The sequence below is a fragment of the Dermacentor variabilis genome, chromosome 6 (assembly GCF_050947875.1).
Source record: "Dermacentor variabilis isolate Ectoservices chromosome 6, ASM5094787v1, whole genome shotgun sequence".
NCBI classification, from domain to species: domain Eukaryota; kingdom Metazoa; phylum Arthropoda; class Arachnida; order Ixodida; family Ixodidae; genus Dermacentor; species Dermacentor variabilis.
The window spans coordinates 184,614,544-184,641,389 of NC_134573.1; the positions used below are offsets into that span (position 1 = coordinate 184,614,544).

The 26,846-nt window shown below is 47.2% G+C and overlaps 1 protein-coding gene across 1 annotated transcript in view; it reads right to left on the minus strand.

Annotated features, from left to right (window-relative positions):
* LOC142585938 (plexin-B-like) overlaps positions 1-26,846 on the minus strand; it is a 547,589-nt gene that overhangs the window by 229,137 nt on the left and 291,606 nt on the right. Inside the window, exon 4 of the mRNA XM_075697062.1 lies at positions 5,018-5,071. The gene's annotated coding sequence lies outside the window, so the exon portion shown is untranslated. The remainder of the gene's footprint in view (positions 1-5,017; positions 5,072-26,846) is intronic.

A 26,846-nucleotide genomic window follows, 5' to 3' on the forward strand; every position in this document is an offset into this window, starting at 1 on the left:
GATGTGGATGGTGCTCTAATACATTCTTTTCACTCAGAGGACGATCGTTTAGTTTCCTCAATGTGTTTCACAAAATTGTCTGTGCTTGAAATTGAGGACAGTGGCACAATATGTGGTAAATGTTCTCCTTGCATCCGCAATCAGATGCAGGACTATCAGCCATTCCAATTAGTGCTGAGTAAGCTTTCGTGAAGGCAACTCTCAGCCACAAACGACACAGGAGAGACGCTTCACGTCGGTGCAGTCCGGCCGGAGGTCTGAGCTGCAGTGAAGGGTTTTGTCTGCGCATTCTTGAGCGCCTTGTATGTGCGGTATTCCACTTTGCTAAGGAGCACGTGGGTGCTAGAATGCGAAGTTGTCTCTCAACGTCGGTCCTTGAGAGAGGAATGGGGACGCAGTGGTCTTCTGCGTTTAACGTCCGAGCTGCCTTATCTCCGTTATCATTTCCAATGATGCCGCAATGACCTGGTATTCATTGAAAATATATATCATGGCCTTTTTCTCTCGAGTGGTGGACAAGTTCCACAATTTCGCACGTGAGCTGATCCTGAGTTTCATGTCAGAGAAACGACTGCACACATTGCAAGGCCGACCTTGAATTTCAGAAGACGGTCCATTTTCGAAGGCTTTCAGCATTCATCACATGAAGCGCGTAGCGCAGAGCTGGAGGCTCTGCAGTTATAGACGTAGTGATATGGGAAATGTTGAACGACTGGGTTATTCCCATTGTTGGTATATCTACAGCGCCACCGGAACTGATTGATGTAGTTGAGCCATCAGTATAGACGTGTGTGCAGTCACTGTATTTGTTGTACAAGCGGAGTAAAGTTGCTTGAATGTTGATGCTGGCGTGTCGGGCGTTTTCTGAAGTCCTGGGATTGTAAGGTTTACTTGAGTACGGCTCACAAACCATGGAGGAATCAAAGGTCTTGCCACAGGTGCGTAACCTAAGAGAGGCACGGTGCGCAAAAACAGTTGCACTGAATGTCGTGCGGGGCCTTTCTATTGGGAGACTTGCATGCGAAGTGATGGGTAGAGGTCCGGGCAAAGTGTGCACCGTTAGGCTCTCTATCTATGCTAGCGACATTTGTATTTGAACGTCGGGTGCGACACGACTGCAGCTTCGCTCGCGGCTTCAGAAGGCAGCCATATCCTACCTTCGAGAACAAGGACTTCAGTTTTCATGTGAAAAGTGTACAGTTTGCCCCATTTGCCAGAAAACAAATGTCTCCATACGTTATATCTGCCGACGGACAGCTGGTCTCGTACAGCACAAGTCACATATCTTTGGGGGTGGTCACTGGCAAACATCTCTCCGGAACCTCTCATGTGAATTATTTGAGAAAGCACCTGACAGAAATTTGCCATATGTTTAAGTTTTTAGCAGGAAAGACCTGGGCAGTGTCAATACAAGCTATGTTAGAACTATACATGGTCCTCTTTATTCGATTCCTGTGGTACAGCCTACCCATCATCTCCAAGACCTGCAGAACTAACGTGAATATAATCCAAAGCATCCAAGCCCAAGCCCTCAAGATATGCCTTGGTCTACCGGGGAGTGCGTCAACGACTGAAGGTATTGCAGTTGCTCAAGATTACATTATTAGAACGCACATGGCCATTGAAACAATGCGTGTGTACATGAGACATATTGAGGAGTGCTACAGCTTAGTAATGTACTGACTGCATGCCATATGTAATTCTAGTTCTTGCCTGTACGTAAGCTGCGTGCCTTAATTGATAACCACACTCTGGACGTCTGTAGGTTTCCAGAAATGTTGAAATTAAAAATTAAATAATGGAGCTTTACGTACCAAAGCCACTTTCTGATTATCAGGCACGCCGTAGTGGAGGATTCCGGAAATTTCGACCACCTGGGGATCTTTAACGTGCACCTAAATCTAAGTACACGGTGGTTTTCGCATTTCGCCTCGCAATTCGATCCCGCGACCTCGTGCTCAGTAGCTCAACAACATAGCCACTGAGCAACCACGGCGAGTGTCAGAAATGTTGAATTCTCTTTTATGCTTTTAAATATCGATGTTGCGAGACGTTCATGGAATGCCTGATATACCGTCAGAATTTTGTGGCTTAGAAAATAAGATTGGGTGTGATTATAGTAATATAAATTTTCTATAAACGGTGATGGGCTTCTTCTGGAGAAGAAGAAGCTGTAGAAGATTACCCTTGCCAGTGGTGCGCCAAACTAAAATGCAGTAGCTTAACCTAGAGAAAATCATGGCGTAGTACATTTGGCATTTAAGAGGAATCTTTAACTCGTGTACAACTCCGATGTCGCCTACTCAAATACATGTAAAACGCAGAAACGCTTTTCTGAGATAACCTCTGGGCCATGTTAATGAATTTTATTGTATTTAGGACAGAAAGTTAAGTTCTAGTGGCTGTTGGTAGCGCAATTTCGATTTAGGGCTTTAATTTTGTTAGAAGAATATTAAAAAAATTGGGAAGTTAAAAAGAAATAGGAGCACCATGTTTACAAATTAATGACTCTGTATCAAAAGCATATATCGCGATTCCGTAAACGGCATCTATTAGATCATTCAAAGCGGACAAATTCGACATGCCCATTGATATCTTACGTGAATTCGTTATGTGGTGTACAAAAGTTCTGAAAAAGTTGTATTTCCATATTACTAAATTTTTGGCAATCATGTGTGACATATCAAGCTTGTCCGCTTTAGATGTACTGTTCAATTCAATTCACAGAATTGTGATATCATTTTTTATTGCTGAGTTACTGAGTTGTAAAATTGACAGGTTTGTTTTCAGAAAATGTAACATTTTTGCTAATTTTTAATAAAAAATCGACAATTTAAATCGAAAATTTGAAAGCAACAGTCACTAGATTTTAAGTTTTTTCTTTTGAATGCAACAAACATTATCAAATTTGGTGCAGTGGTTGCCGATAAAAACGAATTATCCTTTTACATGGACTTATATAGGAGCACCCGAGCTAAAGCTTCCTCTTAAACCATTTCGGAAGTCAGGTTCTTACTTTATTCAAAAGGCCTGTTGTTCTTGATAAGATTTTTCTGAGGTGGGTTATGTGTAGTCCAATTCAGATGCTCATCAAAGTATACCCCTAAGATCTTATGCGAACTAACTCGTTCAATGGTGTCACATTGGAATGCCAGCCTTTTATTCTTATATATATCGGAAACATTACGGCAACCAGTGGTCCCATGGGCACATATCGGCCAGCTTTTTAGGCTGCGCAAACTTCAGGATCGGCCCACGAACAACGCTAGAAACATATCCGACACGGAAAAGTGGTGGTAACTTGCTAAGAAAGACTATATCTTTAAAATTACGCATATTTCAAGCACTGTGGGCATAAACGTTATGAGAAGTATTCTGCGTGTAGCTGGCTTTCTAGCCTCGTTTAGGGTTGCGCAGAGTTCTATCAGGTAGTACAACGTGTCCGTGTAACTTGAAAACGGGATGAATTGGCTGGCCCATTGCGAAAGGCAACAAATTTTATGACCACTGCAGGACGCTTCCTCGGCACGCCACTTCTTCTGCGCCTCCTCGTCAGAAGCACCAATTCTTATCCAAGCCATGCCGGAAGCTAGCAGGCTCCAATTGGCTCAAAGCACTAGCTACCAAGAGGCAACAAGAGCTGTAAAAATTCGCTAGATCCATGCCTGCGCCTGTGCTCAGTGGTTTTTCTTGTTTTCTCGTAGATATGAAAGGCGACATCTACGGTTAAGTGACATCTAAAAAAAAATAAGCCTGCATTCTGTCCACATGCAACGCGCAAACCACCGGCTGCCAAGCTTTGAAAGACCTTGACAAGAGATCCGTATCCAGCAAAATACAGATAAGTGTTTGTCCACATGTGACCCAGAAAAATACTGATGCATTTACAAAATGAACGATGCCTTTCTGACGCTACCATCAGCTTGGTACAAGCCCAGCGAACAGGGCTTGTACCATTTCTGCACCTGACAGAAATAAATAGGTTGTTATTAGTTGCGAAAGTCTGCTAGGAGACGGAGAAAGGAAAGATATAAGGCGATGGATGTTCGCCAGAAAAGCGCCTGCTTGACGCCGGAGGAGGGAAATCTAGGAGCAGAAAGAAAAAAAGAAGGGAAGGACGGGTGGTGAATGGGTGAGCGCGCACGGACATGCAGTCAAGGACGTTGCTGCAGGCCAGTCACCCCGTGTTAACAAGCACCGCGGCCCTGTTGGCCCACGAGCGATGCAGACGGTCTTGCAGTAGCACCCGCACAGACAGCGGCCGGTCGTCCAGTCATTGCTACGTCATTGTCATAGTCATTGTCCAGTCATTGCGTTAAGGAGTGTCTGCCTTTGTAATTCAAATGGAGGACTGCGACACAAGAAGTGGTAGATGTTCTCTTCACAGCTGCAGGCAAGACATGCAGCACTGCTCACCATTGCGATTTGTGTTCACATTCTGCGTTGCTGTTCCAATCTATAGGACAGATGCATCTTTGCCATCTGTCAGGCACACTCTCCTTAGCACAGCGAAACACACCTGATGGAAAACCTGTTGGGTAGCCAGCCAATCTAAATAATGCGAAACTTTTTTATCTTTCCTTCTCTTCCTCTCCTCCTCCTGGACTTCCTCCTTTTCCTAATGAAAGGCGCATTTAATGCGTGAAAAAAAAACCCTTCGCCGCAAATCCGACCTCTTCCCCGATTTTGCCAAAGTGAGACATCGCTTCCGGATCAGATGCGGTTTAGATTTTCTATTTTTGGAACTGGGCAGTTAGCGGTGCAATGCAGCTAATAATAAATCGTCTGCGTACTATACTCGTTCTTGAGCATGTAGGTTGCACGAAAGTGTCATGCGCATAGAGACAGGATAGAACGAATTATTTTCTCCCACGTTATTTCAGCATGTTCGACCGACGTTGGTGGCTTTTCTAGTGAATAAATTCATTTTTTCGGTAGCCAATTACATATCCAGAACTGCCAAGGTGGTTGAGAATGTTATTCTGTATAAAACAGCGTTATTAGGAGTTTGTTTTACCTTTCTTGTCAGAAGCTTGCGATGCGCTGTAGAAGGTCTGATGATTTCTAGCGGCTGCAAAGAAAAAATGAAACGTGGGGCTTTAGTTAGCGTCTTGAATAAAACGGAACCTGAACAACTTCGTGTCATGTACTTCTAAGAAAGGTTGTATGTTCTAAGAAAGGTTACTTTTAGGTCACACTTCTGAAATTGGTAGCAGGGGAGGTCAGACCAGGCTTCACATAGCAGTGTGTTCCTATTCTTAACCTGTAAAATTCGATCCTAACAAGAGATAGTAAAATTGATTGTCTGATTGATTAACCTATATTGCAAATGGTGACAACTTTCTCTACCTACAAACAACTTTAACATCCTGTAACTACCCTGTCACTAGCTATAACGTATAATGTAAAAGGTTTATAATGTACAAGGTTGTCGCATCTACTTGGCCGCAATATAGATGTATATATTCTGCGACTATATGGTTGCATAGCCACAGTGTGCCGTGTCTATTCTTATAGCTGCAGGCTGTTGACATAGCGACAGAACTGACGCTGCTGACAAGACGTTGCGCCATGCTTTTAGGTAAACGGGCAAGCACTTCTTTCTTATCCCTGACCGAAATTCCAGCAAATAACAGAGTGAATCAGAGACGTGGGATAAAAGAAGCACTTCATCAAAAAGGAAACAAAAAAAGCGAATAAAGATCAAGTAGAATGCGAAGAAAGACCGTGAAGAATTAAATGAAACAGGCCTGCGAGAAGGTGTGGGCGACGACAAATGGGCAGACGCGGCGACGACCTAATTTGTCGGAATTCCGGTCCTCCTCCGAGCATTGGAAACTCTCGCACTGCACACGTTAACGAGCCTGCTGGGTGTCATGGTTGGCCGATCCCTCGGCTTTCGGGCTAATTAAACGCCCCCGAAGACCCGCGAGATAGAAAAGAGAAGACGGCGCAGGAGATCGTGGTACGCGCGGAGACGACGGCGATGCCTAGCGGAGGAAAAGGCGTTCAGGCGAGGCGGAGAGCGTCGCACGGGTTAACGAGGGCAACAGGCGTACGCCGAGAGCTTCTGACTCCACCGTCTCAGCCGCCGAGGAACAGAAATTAACGTTTCAGGCGCTCGTGTTTTGAGCTATCAAGGGGTAATCCCGTGAGCCCATTGACCACATGGAATACACTTGGATCAGTGAAAAAGCACAGACAACGCGTGCCGCAAAATTTTAGGAGCCGTTGTCAGGCGACGTGGTACTGTGATGAATATATATGCATCATGTTGTCGCTACTCAAAGCCGCGCGTTATTCGTGAGACTGAAACAGTCGTCAGCCAGTCATAGTCCGAATTAACAAGGTTACTCGTACGTAAGAACCACTCGTTTGTGAACCTGTCAGGTAACAACCTGACTTAGAATAATTTTACACAAACTTATTTACGAAATAATTCATCACAGAATTTGGTTTAGTTGGCTTCAGTGTGCTCGTGCGTATACATTTTCACTACAGGAATAACTTCTGTAGGTGTATTACGCGCTGAATACATGACCGAAGTTGCAATTTGTGTGAATGCCATGTGTATGTGTCATCGCATTCTTCTCGAGTAGCGTGCTAGTCGAGCTTCCAATTAAGCCATTACAAATATTATTAAGGAACTTATCTGTATATTGCGAAGGCGATGCAGCTCGCTAATGATTAGCCTAGAATTTGGGCTCAAGTAAAGGGAACATAACTGACAACAATTGCTTTGTACAGTCATGCAATACAAATAAAAAATTGCAGTTTCATTCAAAATGCGAATCAGTAATACAAGCGCTGGTGCAATATCTTGCGCAGTAGGTTTTCCACTATTTCATGCGGCATCTATTGGAGTAAGCATTCGGAGAAACATGCGGTGGGCATCATCATCATCATCAGCCTAGTTACGCCCACTGCAGGGCAAAGGCCTCTCCCATACTTCTCCAACTACCCCGGTCATGTACTAATTGTGGCCATGTTGTCCCTGCAAACGTCTTAATGTCATCCGCCCACCTAACTTTCTGCCGCCCCCTGCTACGCTTCCCTTCCCTTGGAATCCAGTCCGTAACCCTTAATGACCATCGGTTATCTTCCCTCCTCATTACATGTCCGGCCCATGCCCATTTCTTTTTCTTGATTTCAACTAAGATGTCATTTACCCGCGTTTGTTGCCTCACCCAATCTGCTCTTTTCTTATCCCTTAACGTTACACCCATCATTCTTCTTTCCATAGCTCGTTGCGTCGTCCTCAATTTCAGCAGAACCCTTTTCGTAAGCCTCCAGGTTTCTGCCCCATATGTGAGTACTGGTAACACGCAGCTGTTATACACTTTCCTTTTGAGGGATAGCGGCAACCTGCTGTTCATGATTTGAGAATGCCTGGCAAACGCACCCCAGCCCATTCTTATTCTTCTGGTTATTTCAGTCTCATGATCCGGATCCGTGGTCACTACCTGTCCTAAGTAGATGTATTCCCTTACCACTTCCAGTGCCTCGCCACCTATCGTAAACTGCTGTTCTCTTCCGAGACTGTTAAACATTATGAGAAGAGGTTTATTGGCGGCTCCTAAGGCAAAAGCGCGGCGACCGGGAACGGCGAGACAGCCCGAAGCACTGTCCAAAAAAGGCGACAGTAATCAACAGCGCGAGCGGGGCCGAGCCGCGCGTTGGCGATGTGTCTGTGCCGCGAGGCGCGTCTTCTTCTTCACAGGTGTGAAGGTATCGCAGGCAGGTGTGAGGGTATCGGCGATGGCACGCGAGAAAGCATCCTTGGACGTCTCTTCAAGCGCGGAAATCGAAGACGACTGGCCGGAGTCGACATCAAAAGAGTCTCCGGGGACGTCAACCAAAGACGAAGAGTCGAGGAATTCCACGATGCCAAGGCATTCACCAACGAGCAATGTAATAGGCGCACAGAGGGGATTGCAAAAGTATATATTGCTACAGCCGCCAGCCATGTCAAGTGTTGCGAAGGGTAGTCGCAGAGATTTACGGCTCATGAAGACGTCGGAAGGTGGGAAGAGGACCGTTGCATCAGTGATGGCATCGCAAGAGACGGGTACGAGATCGAAGGAGCCAGGTGGAATATCTGTGTCCTCGCGCACGGTAAGTTTAGAAGGGCGGTCACAATCTTCGTGCAAGGGTGCGTCACAAGGGGAAAATTCAACTTCGGCGCGTGCGCAGTCGATCACGGCTTTATGACGGGATAAGAAGTCCCATCCGAGGATGACGTCATGCGAGCAGGTGGGAAGAACAATGCACTCGACTATGTAAACAATGCCGTGAATAAGCACACGTACAGTACAGGCTGCGTGCGGAGTGACGTGCTGAGCGCTTGCCGTACGAAGCGACAGTCCAGAAAACGGCGTGGTCACCTTGCGCAGCGAACGGCACAGTTTGGCGGCTATCACAGAAACGGCTGCGCCGGTATCCACAAGAGCGAATGCAGGAACACCTTCTACACTAATTTCGACCACGTTAGCAGGACAGGCGCGAGGACTTAGGCAGTTCGAATGGGGCGCAGTTCTTGCCTCTTGAACTGCGACGTTCAGTTTTCCTGGTCAGGTGGTGCGGGTCGCCGACGCATTGGGGAGAGCGAGCGTCGGCGAGGGGATGGCGAGCGACGCGAAGGAAATTCTGGAAGGTCAGCACGAGCATACGGTTGGTGGGAAGGAGTGGCCTATTGGCGAAAGGGCTGGCTGCCGTACTGGAAGGGCCGAGAGGCGTCGCCGAACGCTTGAGGCCGACGTCGGCGATATCGGGCGACGTGTCCAGGAGTGCAGCAAGAATAGCAGATGGGACGATTATCAGGCGTCCTCCAAGGATTAGCTCTCGGTGCGGTCCAAGATGAAGCATGGGCTTCCGGTGGCGCCGGTTGGGAATGGGTCGCGAAAGACGCAGGCGGAGGCTTGCGTACTGCCTGCGCGTACGTAAGAGGCGCAGCCACAGGCAGGACTGGCTGCGCATAGGTGGGAGGAGTCGCGACAGGCTGCACTGCCAGAGCAGAGTTGAGATTCGTGGCTGCAGGCGGCTGATGGTGTGCGGAAGGGACAACTTGAGCGACCTCTTCGGAGATGAGAGTGCGGAGCGCGTTTGGAAGACGGGAGGTGGGCTCCTGAGTGAAGGGGACTAAAGAAAGTTGGCGGGCAACTTCCTCACGCACGAAGTCCTTGACCCGTTGGAGTAATGAGTATGAGTCGTACATGCTGTCAAGGCTTGCCACCAAGTCGTCGCTGCCCAGAGCACGCCGCGTCGAAGCGCGTTGCTTCCGTAACTCATCATAACTTTGGCATAGGCTGACGACTTCGGACACAGTGCGCGGATTCCTGGCTAGAAGCATCTGGAAAGCGCCGTCATCGATGCCCTTCAGTATATGGTGAATTCGCTCAGCTTCGGGCATTGCCGCGTTGACTCGTTTACACAGGTCCACGACGTCTTCAATGTAGCTCGTGAATGTTTCTGCCGGCTGCTGTGCTCGGGCGCGCAAGCGTTGTTCAGCGCGCAGTTTGCGAACAGCGGGTCGGCCGAACACTTCTGTAAAGGTTGTCTTGAAGATTGACCATGTGGGTAAGTCACTTTCGTGGTTGTGAAACCAGAGTTGGGCAACACCAGCCAGATAAAAGATGACGTGGGTTAACTTCGCTGGATCATCCCACTTGTTGTGCGCGCTCACCCGTTCATATGACGCCAACCAGTCTTCTACGTCGTCGTCGTCTGCACCGCTGAAGATCTTGGGGTCGCGTTGTCGTGCAACGCCGGTGCAAGTGACGGACTGTGGCGTCGGCGCCGTTTGGGATGAGCTGTCGGTCATGGCGGGCGATAGCGTTCTTGATCGCAGCTCCAGGGTTACAAGCGACGGGGTTTGAGTCCCAGCACCTCCACCAATTGAGAAGAGGTTTATTGGCGGCTCCTAAGGCAAAAGCGCGGCGACCGGGAACGGCGAGACAGCCCGAAGCACTGTCCAAAAAAGGCGACAGTAATCAACAGCGCGAGCGGGGCCGAGCCGCGCGTTGGCGATGTGTCTGTGCCGCGAGGCGCGTCTTCTTCTTCACAATTACTTTAGTTTTCTGCAGATTAATTTTCAGACCCACCCTTCTGCTTCGCCTCTCCAAGTCAGTGAGCATGCATTGCAATTGGTCTCCTGAGTTACTAAGCAAGGCAATATCATCAGCGAATCGCAAGTTGCTAAATATTCTCCATCAACTTTTATCCCCAATTCTTCCCACTCCAGGTCTCTGAATACCTCCTGTAAACATTCTGTGAATAGCATTGGAGAGATCGTATCTCCCTGTCTGACGCCTTTCTTTATTGGGATTTTGTTGCTTTCTTTGTGGAGGACTACGGTGGCTGTGGAGCCGCTATAGATATCTTCCAGTATTTTTACATATGGCTCATCTACACCCTGATTCCGTAATTCCTCCATGACTGCTGAGGTTTCGACTGAATCAAACGCTTTCTCGTAATCAATGAAAGCCATATATAAGGGTTGGTTATATTCCGCACATTTCTCTATCACTTGATTGATAGCGTGAATATGGTCTATTGTTGAGTAGCCTTTACGGAATCCTGCCTGGTCCTTTGGTTGACAGAAGTCTAAGGTGTTCCTGATTCTATTTGCGATTACCTTAGTAAATACTTTGTAGGCAACGGACAGTAAGCTGATCGGTCTATAATTTTTCAAGTCTTTGGCGTCCCCTTTCTTATGGATTAGGATTATGTTAGCGTTCTTCCAAGATTCCGGTACGCTCGAGGTTATGAGCCATTGCGTATACAGGGTGGCCAGTTTCTCTAGAACAATCTGACCACCATCCTTCAACAAATCTGCTGTTACCTGATCCTCCCCAGTTGCCTTCCGCCTTTGCATAGCTCCTAAGGCTTTCTTTACTTCTTCTGGCGTTACCTGTGGGATTTCGAATTCCTCTAGGCGATTCTCTCTTCCACTATCGTCGTGGGTGCCACTGGTACTGTTTAAATCTCTATAGAACTCCTCAGCCACTTGAACTATCTCATCCATATTAGTAACGATATTGCCGGCTTTGTCTCTTAACGCACACATCTGATTCTTGCCTATTCCTAGTTTCTTCTTCACTGTTTTTAGGCTTCCTCCGTTCCTGAGAGCCCGTTCAATTCTATCCATATTATAGTTCCTGATGTCCGCAGTCTTACGCTTGTTGATTAGCTTAGAAAGTTCTGCCAGTTCTATTCTTGCTGTAGGCTTAGAGGCTTTCATACATTGGCGTTTCTTGATCAGATCTTTCGTCTCCTGCGATAGCTTACTGGTTTCCTGTCTAACGGCGTTACCACCGACTTCTACTGCGCACTCCTTAATGATGCCCATGAGATTGTCGTTCAGTGCTCCAACACTAAGGTCCTCTTCCTGAGTTAAAGCCGAATACCTGTTCTGTAGCTTGATCCGGAATTCCTCTAATTTCCCTCTTACCGCTAACACATTGATTGGCTTCTTGTGTGCCAGTTTCTTCCGTTCCCTTCTCAAGTCTAGGCTAATTCGAGTTCTTACCATCCTATGGTCACTGCAGCGTACCTTGCCGAGCACGTCTACATCTTGTATGATGCCAGGGTTCGCGCAGAGTATGAAGTCGATTTCATTTCTAGTCTCACCATTCGGGCTCCTCCACGTCCACTTTCGGCTAACCGGCTTGCGGAAAAAGGTATTCATTATCCGCATATTATTCTGTTCTGCAAACTCTACTAATAACTCTCCTCTGCTATTCCTAGAGCCTATGCCATATTCCCCCACTGACTTGTCTCCAGCCTGCTTCTTGCCTACCCTGGCATTGAAGTCGCCCATCAGTATAGTGTATTTTGTTTTGACTTTACCCATCGCCGATTCCACGTCTTCATAAAAGCTTTCGACTTCCTGGTCATCATGACTGCATGTAGGGGCATAGACTTGTACCACCTTCAATTTGTACCTCTTATTAAGTTTCACAACAAGACCTGCCACCCTTTCGTTAATGCTATAGAATTCCTGTATGTTACCAGCTATTTCCTTATTAATCAGGAATCCGGCTCCTAGTTCTCGTCTCTCCGCTAAGCCCCGGTAGCACAGTACGTGCCCGCTTTTTAGCACTGTATATGCTTCTTTTGTCCTCCTAACCTCACTGAACCCTATTATATCCCATTTACTACCCTCTAATTCCTCCAATAACACTGCTAGACTCGCCTCACTAGATAACGTTCTAAAGTTAAACGTTGCCAGGTTCAGATTCCAATGGCGGCCTGTCCGGAGCCAGGTATTCTTAGCACCCTCTGCAGCGTCACAGATCTGACCGCGGTGGGCAATCGCCTTAAAATAATAAAAAAAGCTTTACTCAGTGACTCCACTGCGAGTCGTCTTCGTTTGTGGAGGCATGCAGAGAGACAACTTTTTTTTTCCTTCGGCTTCCGATACTGCTTTTTCCTTCCCACCACTGACTTCATTTAAATTATTTCACCTGTAGATGCCGGGTTAACAATAAGCTGGAGAAGCTGCCATCAGCCAATCTTTCTATCGAGCGCTCAAGATGCCATGTATACTATTTTCCAGGCGAGGTATTTGTTGCTATAGCATTGACGAAGTCACGGTAAGGTGGTATGTTCAGCTGACAATCCTTGGTTCTGGTGTTCAAGTTCTCGGAGGATGCTGCGAAGTTAGTTTTTATAGAATTCTTACAAAACAATTCAGTATTCTTGCGACGGACAACTGGATGAGTGAGACCCATAACAGTTGGTGTTGAAAAGGAAACATATTTGAACATTTCAATATTCGAAAGCAATATATTTTCTACAGCGGATCCCATAGTAATTCTTGAACTGTGATATGTAGAGAGAGACTAGAGGAAGGGGAGTAGCAGGGAGGTTAACCAGGAGCGGAAACCCGGTTTGTTACCCTACACAGATAGATATAGGCAGACAGAGAGCACAGGTGCACGATCACAGCAGGCCACTTTCGCAACACACTATCCCAGCACAGTAGCACTTTTAGCTATACGAACACCAACAGCCGCTTGTGCAAGCCTGTTGTCTTTAAGAGGAATATTTAGCTCGGGCCCAACTCCGACGCGGCCTATTCAAATACATGTAAAACGCAAAAACGTTTTTATGAGGTAACCCCTGGACCGATTTTGATGAAATTTGTTGCATTTGAAAGAGAAAGTTAAATTCTAGTGACCGTTGGAAGCGGAATTTCGATTTAGCGCTTCAATTTTCTTAAAACGTTTTGCAAATATTTGACCGTTTGAAAAAAATAGAAGCACGAAGTTTACAAATTCATGGTTCTGCATCAAGAATAGATATCGCGATTCTGTAAACGGCATTCATTAGATCATTCAAAGCGGACAAATTCAATATGTTATTTTGCATCTTACGTGAATGTGTTACGTTGGTTACAACGGTTTTGCAAAAGTTGTATTTCCCTATGATTAATTTTTTTTATATTTATGTGTAACATATCAATTTTGTCCGCTTTAGATGTACTATTAGATGCAATTCACAGAATTATATTATCATTTTTAGTGGTTGAGTTACGGAGTTGTAAACTTGATAGTTTCGTTTTTTGAAAATTTTCGATTTTCGCCAATTTTTAATAAAAAATTGACGACCTAACTCAAAAATTCGAAACCAACAGTCACTAGATTTTAAGTTTGTCTTTTAAATGCAACAAACCTCGTCAAATTTGGTGCAGTGGTTGCCGAGAAAAACGAATTCTCCTTTTACATGTATTTAGATAGGAGCACTCGAGCTAAAGCTTCCTCTTAACAATTGTAGCAATGACTTCGCCGAGCTACAATGGTTCATGAGGTCAGCATTCTAAAATGGTTTGCTCGGATAATGGCATTTGGTCAATGCGAGTTAGCACAGTTGCGAGTGATTACCTCTGTACTTTGTCGCCAAGACAGTTACGCAAAACTTATTCAAGGATTTCCTTGCTGCCACAGTCATCACACGTAGCTTTGCTGGCCATTCCTATGCGAAGAGGAAAAAGCTGCACGGAAGTTAACCCGCACGAGGGACTCCTTCTGAGCGAAACACGCGACGACAAGATTCCGACAGGCGAAACATACAAAGGTCACATTAGAAAATTCTCACTCGTCAGTTCTTGACAATGAGCAGGTACGACGCTCACGTAAGCATTGAGCGAAATGCTTTCATTTTATTAACCCCACTGGCCATCAGGCGAGCTTTAGCTGATTTTCCAGTTGTCGAAATTTCCGAAAACAAATTGCTATAACGCTGGTGTTCGCATAATATAATTATCGAGGTTGTTCCATGGCAAGCTCAACATAGGCGTAAAGGATTCAAAACGGTATGAAACAGCATGAACAACACCCTAGGTTCTTCCCCCAGTGAGGTAACTCAGCCCGATCGCTCTTATGTTATTTTTATTCGGTGAAGCTATCTGCCGGGAGGAAAGAAGAGCAGAAAGAAAGCCGAGTGTCGCGCCTCGAAATCGTGTAGCCGTGACCTGAGTCTGGTGCTCTTGTTTGTTCGCGAGACACTGGTCACAGCAGCGCCAGGGTCGTTGTAAACAGAGCAGAGCAGCAGCGATTTACTTTCGGGCTCTGCAAGAGTCTCGGGAATAATGGCAGATGACGAAGAACACGGAAAGCGGGCACAGGAGAAGTCTACAAACGGTAAAGTCGCTACCATTCGGAAGTAGTAAGGTCACTTCCCCTTGGGAAACAGCATCTTTTCGCCATTGAAGTCCACCTGACACACACACACACACGCGCACGCACACGCACGCACGCGCACATACATACATACATACATACATACATACATACATACATACATACATACATACATACATACATACATACATACATACATACGTACGTACGTACGTACGTACGTACGTACGTACGTACGTACGTACGTACGTACATACATACATACATACATACATACATACATACATACATACATACATACATACATACATACATACATACATACATACATACATACATACATACATACATACATACATACATACATACATACATACCATGGTGTAAAATTTCTGCTGCACGAAGCACTGAAGTGGGGAAAGAAAGACAAAAAACAAACGAAGGAAAAAGGATTGCAAGCGGACAACACGTTTTGTCGTTTTTTTTCGTACTTCAGTGCTTCGCGCTGCAGAAATTTTACGCCATGGACCTAAACCAACTCGCGCACATCGCTGTCCTTATACATACATACATATATGACCACGCGTCTGTATATGTTGTAAGAGTTACTGTAACGACTTGGCCACGTCGATCCAAAGAAAACAAGAACAAGCAGCAGATGGGAAAACAGATGGCGCTCAATACATGGCATGCTTCGAGCTGTATAGGTGATCATTTACGAAATATTTGGTCAATATGGTAATACGTCGCATGCAGAAATAGTAGCCCGCTATGGAACCCGTGTCTTGGCTGCGCGCACACAATTTCACCGGACGCCTTTCAGCTGGTCCATGAAGAAGAAAACCTTGCACGCACCTTGTGAAGGGCACCGGGTCGATTTCGGTCCGCGAACTCTTTGTGACTGTTCCGTTTCTCCCACCACGAAAACATAAACATAGCTGTTAACGCTTGTGAAAGACAGTTGCTGCGGTGAAAGTAGATACATGTGGCGCAACTATCAAAATTGGAGAGCGTCATATATTGACGGCACAAAATCCACTATGACGAAAGAGGCCAAATAACGTATATGTGTGGCAGGTTTCTTTCTTCAACGCGTCCTATAGATATTGTAGTATATATAATATGCCAGAGACATCACTCTTTCGAAGCTTCAAGCTTTCAAAGCTTTAATGGGGTGAGAATGCCACAAGAACCATGTTGTTGAGGAGGCGGCTGACCCTGATTCGTTTATCTGCTCTTCAGCTGCACTTAACATGGTAATTTCTTCTTTAGTGTGGTGATATTGTCCTATCGCTGTTAGCTGCCGGTAAGACTGCGAATGTTTAAGCTGTTCAGACTGTTTGGGAAGTCAATGCCTAAGTGATTGTTTAAGGAGTTACTCAACATAGTGAACGTAATAAAATATTTCCTTGTTGGAAGCTGGTTGCAAGTACTAAAAGATATAATTTTCATCCAGAGTTTCTTAAACTAATGCACTGCATTTTGTGGAGGTTGGGAAATATGATAAACTTCGAAATATCTTGAGCACACAATGCGGTCCTAGCTTGAAAAGCACGTCAAAGCCGTAGCTTGAGGTCAGGAACAGGTTTTGTGCTAAGTCACTGTTACTTCTTTTTATTCCTTAGCAGTTAGAACATAGTCCGATTCAGTAGAAGTAAGTGTGTCTTTTTTGAAGAGCAGGAAAGCGCTCCTCCATTCTATGCAGCATTTTAGACGGTGACTTTTTGTGAGCATTAGGTTTTAAAAACCGGTGACCGGCTAGGCCTACGAAATTCGAACAAACCGAAGGTTTCTTAAGATCAGGTGAATTTAGGCAGCACCCCCCCCCCCCCCCCATTGTTAGACAGCTTACATTATAATGGGTAGCAGTACAGCCTATGCTATAATGAAAAAATAAATCAAGAGTACACCCGGTTTTAAACCAAGATTGAAGACTAGTGAGAGGCTACGCAAAGTTGACGACTTCATTTATTGCATTTGGTTCATTCGCAAAGCAAAAATTAAAAACCGGGGCAGCGTCAAGAGAGGATAGAATGAAGTGGAATTTGAAGAGGGAATGCATGGGAGATATCTAACGTAAACTTCGTTCGCATTAGACTAGTTCATGATTGGTGTAAGCTTTGCTCGTTACATCCTTGGCTAATGGGGTCGGTCGCGGCAGCCAGCATAATCGTGAGATGCAGATGCTGCAGGCTGCCAAACTGGCATGCTTCACCACTGCTTAAACACTGATGCGGATTAATTAGTCGATGGCTACAATTTAGACAGCTTGTCAATGGCGCATGCTTGCCCATTCACGGAACACAAGAAATAATTTGTTCTCGCGTTACATTGCGCTGTGTGAAACCAGGAGGTGAAGGCAAGAAGAAATATCTCTGACACGAAACCTAATGTTCCTCTGAACCAGTAATCTCGCAAACAGCTCAATGGATAGTTCAGGTCTTTATCTGAGCTGTGGCAGAGCTTCTGCTATCGCACACATAAAAAAGTTATCTGAAAGCACTAAATCTGCAAACAGAAAAAGCAGAGTAAAAAATACGCGTAAAGGTAAAATAAGGGCGGAGGGTCGAATCTCATCTGTGCTCTCATTCGTGGAAGGGCAGCTTTGACCCGCCGACCAACTCGATGCGACGGCCATTTCACTGGGGCAACCATGTGGGAGCCAAAACCGAATGCCGGCATTGTGAAATGTAAAGCCCAAGGAATATAAACGAAGAGGAACAAATTCGCTCTTACATAACATTATTTAAAATTTTCCTTTCCCGTTCAGCAAAAGGCATGCTTTTCTTATAGGAAGCGCAGCGCCCTGGAGCTGATTTGAAAAGGGAGGCCGATGTCACCGGCATCCGGGACTCGGAACTCCTTTGTGCCTGCGCTGCCTCGCTATACGCGATTCGCGCTGCGGAAACTCGTCAAAAGACGTTCTCGTCGAAAAACAACCTTATTCGCGTGTGCACTGTCGCGCGCACGTCCCGGTTTTGAAAGCTGTCTTCTTGACGAAACCTCGTTCAATCCAACGGAACGTAGCAGAAAAGAAAAATGCCTATTGATATCGCAAGATGAGAGCTCTACCTAGGCGACAGATGGTCTTCCATCCCGTTACTTGACATTGTCATTAGGAAATCTGTTCCTTGCTTTGCCTGGGAAGATTTGACTTTTTAAGGTATTGTTTATCGCTGGCGACTATAGTTAGCACAGGAAATAATGACGTCATAAAGAGCATGACTTGAATAATGCGAAGCGTTATAGTTTTGCACATAAATCTTACGACCACAATGCAAATATATACGTCGATGCGGACCCGCACTTTAGATCACGATGACTGCTGAGCTCTACAAAGGATCTGCGTCGTATTGCTTGAGTTCGTACTCGAGATTTCCGCTTTTGTGAAAGAAATCTCAGCAAAATCGCAGAAGCTGTGCTCCGAAAACTCTTTCAAATCAAGCGCGATCTCGGGCGATAGGAGTGTCAACATGCACGGCGGAGGTGTAAATTCCTCAAAGGGCTCGAGCAAAACGAACGCTCTTGGCAAGGTTCTGGGGATGGCACAACACTAGGCTCGAAATCTGCGAGAGCCATTGTGCAAACCTATGCTCGTGCAGCAAACATGAAAGACAAACACCTGGTTTTGGCCGAGAAGGAAAAAGAAATAAATGGGAACTGTAGGAAATGAATCTTCGTCACGAAAGCGAAATTGGGGCCGAGAGCACAAAAAAATTAGAGAAGAATATAATGCGCAGCAGTTGCTAACGTTCGCTGGCAGAGCGCCGTGCTCGATAGCCATGAATTATTAACAGCGTACATTAGAGCTGCACTGCAACGAAGGCCACAGAAAGCTAAAAGGAATAGCTGACACTGACGCGGTCAGCTACAAAACGACAAAGGAGCGCAAGTTTAGGCACGAGGCATTAGAGAACAAATCTGCTAAGCAAACATGCATGAGCTAAAGGCTCGAGTGAAATCTTGTACAAAAATAAATGTACATGTAGGCCTGCTTAGGCGCGAAAGTAAGACAGCCAGTAAATTATAGCTTTCGCACAACAAAAGAATCCTTGGGCGTGGTGGTGTACGCTAATGTTTCTATTTCGTTATTTTTTCTGTGTGAGGTAAAGCATGACAGGGAAGATGGTGGAGATAGGTTGGGGTGCGTAGCTATTTGCATAATTGAAAAACGAAGGAGCGCACGTGCCACTGTGACGTAGCGGCAGCGGGTGCTTCGCTCGCTCCGGACACCCGCAGTTACGCGCGGAGAGAATTAGGAGCCTCGAGGGAAGGTCGACGTCCTCGCTAGAGGCTGTGGTTCCACGGTTTCCTGAACACTCGTTGGTGCGTGTGGCAATCAGATATTCGTAGAAAAAGGTTCAGGAAAGAAAATACCAAGCCCGAAAAGGGCACTGGGTCTCGGATCACCCACTTTACACACCTACACCTACAGATACACACCTGCAACAGACGCGCGCATGCAGGCAGACATATGCATATATATATATATATATATATATATATATATATATATATATATATATATATATACACGGCACCATAATTGACCATGTGCACCTTGTGATGCATGTACTGCGAGGCTATTTTCGTAAGCGAAGGCAGCGGCGTAATTGTTTGGCAGCTAGGTTTATCATTCCTCTACCCATATCCACAAACACGTTATTAAGCTAAAGCTATTTGCAAGAGCAAATTCCAGCCGATCCTGATACTGAACATATTATTAGCGAAGGCGGCTGGCCAATGGTAAACAGCACTCACAAACAAGAAGAAGAGGAAGAAGAAACTTTATTAAAGAATAGTCCTGCAGTTCTTGCTGTGGTGGCCTCAGGTGACGGCTCGAAGTCCTCGGACTCGAGCGGCACCTTCGGCTTGCGGGACGGCCCAGAGCTGGTCTGCCAGCTCTGAACTTTTGATAGCCGCCTCCCAGCGGCGGCGACGCCTACGGAGAAGGTCCCCGGCGAATTTGGTATCTAAGAGGAACACGAGATTTACGAGCATAGCGCAAGCATTCAGGCCACGAGCAATACGCTCATGTGGCGAGAACGTGTAAATTTGCGACACCATCTGAAGCATAAGCAGCTTATGTTTAGCGAGACGCGAGGCAAACAAGGAAGAATCAAATATAGACACGAAGCCGACAGAATTAAGAACGCGAGAAAGCACGAAGACCGCAGGGGGGACTGGGGTAGACCACGCCTTGACGCGCACGTCCCCTGAGATTTCAGCGCCCGCAGCTTCGCGGCGGCGTAGGAGCAGAGCAGAGCAAAGCGTGGGCAAGGCGGGAATGCCGTCAACCGATGGCGGCTTCAATACGGCTCGCGTCAAACGCACGACGCGGACGACGTCTTATCCCCGATGCAAGGCCCTGCGTCCCGTCGAGCTTTTGTTTGCCACGCCATCAAAGACAACCGTTCCCGCAGCTCGCCAAGCAAAACAAGGGTGAAATAAAGAACGCAAACTGCGGAGACAAAACAGAAAGAAACGAGCAGCTCGGTTAAGAAGCCCGTCTCAGGCAGGCTGAAGAGAACTTGGAGAAGAGAAGAATGAGTCGACGACGCGAGGCGTTGAGCCGGAAATAAAAACAAAAAATCTCAAAAGCCAGGGGCCGACGACAACAAGCGTGAGACGCGAACTCGCCCCCCTTAGGGCGGTAATATAGGAACCCGAGCAGGCAAAGTCGATAGGTAAATAGAGGTTCTCGAAGCCCGGCCGTCGGTTGCGGCCGCACGCCCAAGCTGCGTGAAGGGACCCTCAACAACAGCAGCAGGCGGCGAGAATAAACGACTTCCTGGCGCCTTTCGGCGCTGCAAGAGCCGAGGACGAGGATGCCCGCGAGCTGCTGCGGCTGAGAGCTCGGCGAAATGAAAAGTTAGTGGAGGACAACGAAAGCCTGCCTATACATGTCAACGAAAGAGTTGAAAACAAAGTGGAGGGAATAATGGTGAACTGAAGTGAAAAAAACTGGACCAACATCAACCGGGGAGATGCGCGAAGCAGCGGCTTTTGCCATCTCCGGTGTACGCCCTTTATCGCTGGGCCAGTTCACTGTAATTTTGTTTTGTTGATCGCACACATACCATTACACGCTTATCTAGGTGTAGTTGTCATTATTTCTCTTATTTCTGGCTTCTTATTATTTCGCCGAGATCCTGGCGCTTTCGCTAACTTTAGGGGCATTATTTTCCTCCTTCATATTATTTATCTATATAGTATATTAATCATCATATCCAGCGTCATCGTCTTCAGCGCGCGGCCCTGCTGAACAAAGCGCCGTGGTATAACAGCTGCCTCGCAAGTGGTGGAGCTTGCTGTTGGCCTCTGCGACTTCGAGTCTCTCTGGAGCTTCGTTCTGCTCGCCGCTTGCTCCGGCTGTCCGCCGCCATGAGCCAACAAGAGCCACCTCCGGCGTCTATTTTCCGACATCTGTTTTCCGAACCTGCCTTGGTTCTTGTGACTTGTTCGCTGTGCACGGTATAATTCCGTATACCTATTTACTGCTTCGCTTTATTACTATCTCGCTTATCAGAAATTATTTGTTATGATTTTGTTGTTTGATTTTAACTTTTTGAGACGGCATTAATTAATTACATAATTTATTTATTTATTTATTTATTCATTCATTCATGCAAAAGCACCAATGGTTAAATGTGCAGTCACCATTTTCACAAACTGTCAATTTACTGCGCCAATTTGACTTAGTGGAAAAGCAATGTGAGCTGTATTTATTATGTTCTATGGTACGAAGGAAAATATCATTACGAAAATAGGCTTATGGGACATGTAAAAGATTCCTTAGCGTGCGATCCACAGATTGCAAAAACAAGAGCGCTATAACGTAAAGCTATTTAAGACTGTTTCTATTAAAGTTCTGTAATCAACCCTCCACGATTGGTCAAAAATTTTAGGTCGCTCCCACTTCGCTTGTCTGTCACACGACGTCCCGAAAACCGCAAGAACACCTCACGTGATATGACGTATAAACATTGATTATGCGGGATTAGACCAAACAAAAGGGGCCCTATAACGTAAGACTATTTCAATATGTGGTTATTCCAATCTCCCGACGTCAAATTTGCGCAACCACCGACGCAAGCATCGGCTGGTGACCGCAGGGTTGTCTGAACAGACCAATCAAACGCTCCCCTCGTTCATAGGCGGTCACTTTTGTTTGCTTGAAATACGAATAGCATTGCCTACACTGACCGGCTTGTCTTATATAATTGGCTGACAAGAGGCGAGGAGTACACTCAAGTGGAGAGAGATTTGGTGGGGCCGAGCCAGTGCACTGAAAATTGATAACCGGATGAAGAGAGTGTTGCCGGCGTCTGTGATTGGTCCGCTTCCCTTACCTATCTCGCGGTGGCTGGTCGACAATCGCGGCGGCATGCAACGGAAGCTTAAGAATGACGCTAAAACGGATCCTCAGCAAACAAGAGTTGGTAGAACGAAGTCGTAAACGTGCCGAAAGTGCTCGAAAACGTTGCACGGCCACACAAAAAGCTTTATTATACGCAAATAAAACCACGCTCTCCGGCAGGTGCGAGTAGCTAGTGCCTGAGCGCTCAGCGGCAGCCATCGTTTATTCGTTTCGGTACGGGGCAGCCTGCGGCTATTCAGAAGAAAATTCAGTTTTGTGCGGCATATTAACGCATCTTTAACGCGTACATGTCACTTTGACGCGGTGAGTTTTTGTCGTTTTGTGACATCGCGTGACAGGCAGGTGAAGTGGGTAATGCCCGAAAACGTTTGACCAATAGCCGATGGCTAATGGCGAAAGGCGTCGAATCAGAACTAACTATTTTCTTTTGCTCGGTCAAATCAGGCATAATCAGTGTGTACACGTCACATCCGATAAGGAGCTATCGCGGTTGTCGTGATGCCACGTGACAGACAGGTAAAGTGGGGGTGGTCCAAAATGTTTTTGACCAATCGCGGACTACTGATCCCAGAATTTGAATAGAAAAGTTTGGAATAGTTTTACATTATAGCGCTCAAGAAAATAATTTCTCATTAGACGCCTTCTTCGCTATTTGCCATCGGCATGCATAAAAAGTTTCCGCGCTGCACTGAAAACGTTTCATGCATGCCGAGGGCAAATAGCGAAGAAGGCGTCTAATGAGAAAAGTTTTCGGGCTGCGCTGCGGTGCGACAAGGTGTAGCACGCTCGCCGAATCATGCTTCACCTTCTGGCAGCAACCAAGACGATGACAAACAAGATGTCACCATAATAAGGGCCCTTATGAGCACGCTACGAGTACTACTGACCGCCATATACACTCCGGCTGCTCGAGGTGCACTTCGAATACTGGATGCCCTGAATCCGGTACTGTCGGGTCTTGAGAAGCACCATGGCTTTTCCTCTACACTCCTTCCTTAATGAGGTCAAGGAAGTGTCTATCTTCCAATGGAATGTCAGGGTCATTTAAATCCCGCATTTCGGACTTTCGTCCGTTTGTGTTTGAGAACAAATTTCCAATAATCGTCATATGTGAACCAAACATTGAGAGCGCCGTCCGCCTATCAGGATATGAGGCTTTCATGTCTTCCACCTGTAGCGACCGCAGCAAAGTCATCGCTTATATCAGATGCGATTTCACGTATGTTTTAGACCCAGTGGCACCTGATGACGACAATCAGTACGTGTGTTTGACTATAAAATGTAAGAACGTCGTACTCACGCTCGTAGGTGCCCACATTTCACCTTCGAGTCGATTTGACAACGCAAGACTAAGTGAAATTTTAACAACGACACCTGGACCATAGATTATTACCGACGACTTCAATGCGCATCATCCGCTATGGGGAAGCTTAAAGATGGATTGCCGAGGAAGACGCGTACTATCCTTCGCGTCGGACCACGAGCTCTGCTGCCTAAATGATGGAAGTCCCACTTTTCTGCGGGGATTGACATACAGCAGCTGCCTGGACTTAACTTTTGTTTCAAGATGCCTAAGTGCCAGTGTGAAATGCTTTGCGGACAACGAAACGCATGGTAGTGACCACGTTCCAACATATGTTAAAATCGACGGCAGACGCAAGTCACACTCTACCACAGTTGTTCATCACATCGACTGGCCTAAATACACGTTGCTCATGGAGAAGAATTGCCAAGAGATGCAGGACTGTCTACCTGGCAACATCGAAAAGCTAATTAACGCCGCTGCTCAAGAAGCCACAAGAGCTTTTCGGCCTATTCCTAAGTTTTCTGAAGTGGCTTCGAGCAATACGCCGTCGCGTGGAACGAGGGTACAGGCGCACCAAGTCCATCTACGACCTAAGGGAGGCGAGACGCACACAGAAGAAGATCCAGCGTCGTATCAACTCCCTGCAGTCTCTAAGATGGAAAACCTTCTGTGATTCTCTTGATCCGCATAAAACCCTGTCACATATATGGATAACGGTGCGTGGTCTTCGAACGTCACCGTAACAACGCCACCCCTTTAAATGCCTAGCTCTCTACCAAGATCGCAGAGAGATCGACTTAGCGGAGGACTGCTGTTTCAAGGTTGCTAGTCTACCACCATCGTTTGCTACACGTGATCCCTGTGATGTTCTAATCTCGCGGGATTCTCGTATGGACAATCTGTTTTCCATCAAGGAGTTGCAGGCGGCGTTGGCAGCCTGAAGACGTTCCTCATCGCCTGGGCCTGACGGGTGACATACGCAGCTCGTGGATACCTCGGTGAAACAGCCTGGCATGCTCTTCTAGACGTGTGCAATAATTCATGGCGTGAAGGAGTGGTTCCTGCTGCATGGAAGTCCAGCCGCCTTGTGCCTTTGTTCAAACCAGGTAAATCACCCCTAGACTTGGCGTCTTATCGTCCCATTGCTCTGGCCAGTTGTCTAGTAAAGGTGATGGAGAGGATGAATGAATGAATGAATGAAGTAACTTTATTTTGGTCCAGAGAAGACGCAGGGGAGATCCCGCGCCACCCGGCTAGTCCCACGTAGGGACCGCCAAGCCGAGCTTGACGGCCCGATCGCGGGCACTCTGGACGGCCAGGGTTTGGTCGTTGAGTTCGGGGCTGCCCAACAGCGCAGCCCACCTATCTTCGCTGAAGGAGGAGCCGATGGCTTCACACTCCCACAACACATGGTCCAATGTTGCCCTTAGTCCACAGGCAGGGCAGTCCGCACTGGGATATCTTTCGGGGTATATGGCATGAAAAACCGCGAGGTTAGGGTACGCACGGGCTTGTAAAAGTCGAAGGGTAACCGCCCGCGCCCTACATAAGGCGGGGTGCGGGAGGGGGAAGACCCGTCTTGACAGATAGTAGTGCGTAGTGATCTCATTAAACGTAAGCAAGGGTTCCCCGCGGGGCTGAGGGACTGCTGAGGCGGCGCGGTCAGTGAGTCCTCGCGCGGCCTCGTGTGCGCCCTCGTTAGGGTTAGAGGGAGAACCCTCAATCGACCCCAAGTGAGCGGGAAACCAAAATAAAGAATGCGGAGAGATACTTTTGGCGCTTTGGAGAATGCGGAGGGCCTGGGGGGAGACCATGCCGGTTTGGTAGGCCTTAATGGCTGCCTTGGAATCACTATATATTGCCTCTCTGCGACCATCGAGCACAGCCAGCGCGATTGCAACCTGTTCGGCTACCACGGGCCTTGAAGTGCGTACCGTAGCGCAGCAAGTGAGCCTTGAATTGGAGTCTACGATGGAGACGGCGAATGCCTGTTGTTGGACATATGCCGCGGCATCCACGAAGCTTGCCTCAATGTGGTTATTGCGGACATGCTCGAGTAGAGCTCTACCCCTGGCCCGACGTCTGCCGACGTTGTTTGCGGGGTGCATATTGCGGGGCAGGGGCGCGATGTGCAGTTGAGACCTGATGTCGCTGGGAATCCGCATGGCGTCAGGGCACTGGTCGACAGGATTGAGGCCCATCTCGTCGAGTATCTTGCGGCCCGTCGGGGTGCCGGATAGCCTGAGCAGCTGTGAGTGCTCTTGTGCCTCGATAATCTCTTCGAGCGTGTTGTGGACTCCGAGCTTCAACAGGTTTTCGGTTTGGGTGCTTGCAGGCAAGCCGAGGGCAAGCTTAAAAACCTTTCTGATGAGTGAATTGAGCTTGTTCCTCTCAGCCACATGCCAATTATGCATGGCCGCCGAGTATGAAAGGTGGCAGAGAACAAAAGCATGTATAATGCGGATGAGATTTTCTTCCTTGATTCCCCGGTGCCTGTTGGCGATCCTCCGAATGAGGCCGAGAGCACTCTCCGTCTTGGCGGTGATCTTTCTGAGTGCGGTTCCATTGGAACCGTTAGACTCGATATACATCCCCAATATTCGGAGTGAGTCCACTCTAGGCACCGGAGACCCGTCACCAGTGAAAAGCCGTATTTCGCTTTCGGACGCCGGTTTCCAATCACGATGGCCGCCACCTCTGGGTCTTTTCTTGTAGAGAAGTAGCTCAGATTTTGATGGAGAACATCTGAGCCCAGTGGGGCGGAGGAAGCGCTCGGTCGCATCGATGGCGCTCTGCATGGCGGCTTCAACTTGGCCGTCGCTCCCGCCGACGCACCAGATGGTGATGTCATCTGCGTAGATAGTATGGTTGATTCCTTGAATCTTCGCGAGCTCCTTAGAAAGCCCGACCATTGCGATGTTAAATAATGTTGGCGAGATGACTGAGCCCTGAGGCGTGCCGCGTGAACCGAGGGTGATCTCTTGCGAAAGGTATCCTTCGATCTTGAGCTTGGCAGTTCTCTGGCTAAGGAAGGATCGGACGAAGTCGTAGACCCTCTTCCCGAGCCCGAGGCCGGCAATAGACTGGAGAATGAACTCGTGTGAAATATTGTCGAATGCCTTCTGCAGGTCTAGTCCAAGGATGGCTCTGGTATCTCCCGTGCTCCGGTCGATGATCTGATGCTTTATCAGCTTCATGGCGTCCTGTGTCGAGAGGCCGGCTCTGAAACCAATCATATTGTGGGTGTACATGTCATTGGCCTCGATGTGCACCTTGAGCCGGTTGAGCAGGGCATGCTCTGCAACCTTACCAACGCAGGACGTCAGGGAAATTGGTCTTAGATTCTCTATTCCTGGTGCTTTACCGGGTTTGGGGATGAGTATCGTGCAGGCCGCCTTCCACTGTGTGGGGACCTGTCCACTGCGCCAGACTTCATTAATTCTTTCAGTGAGGAAGTCGATCGACTCATCATCGAGATTCCTCAGCATCCTGTTAGTGACGCCATCTGGACCAGGGG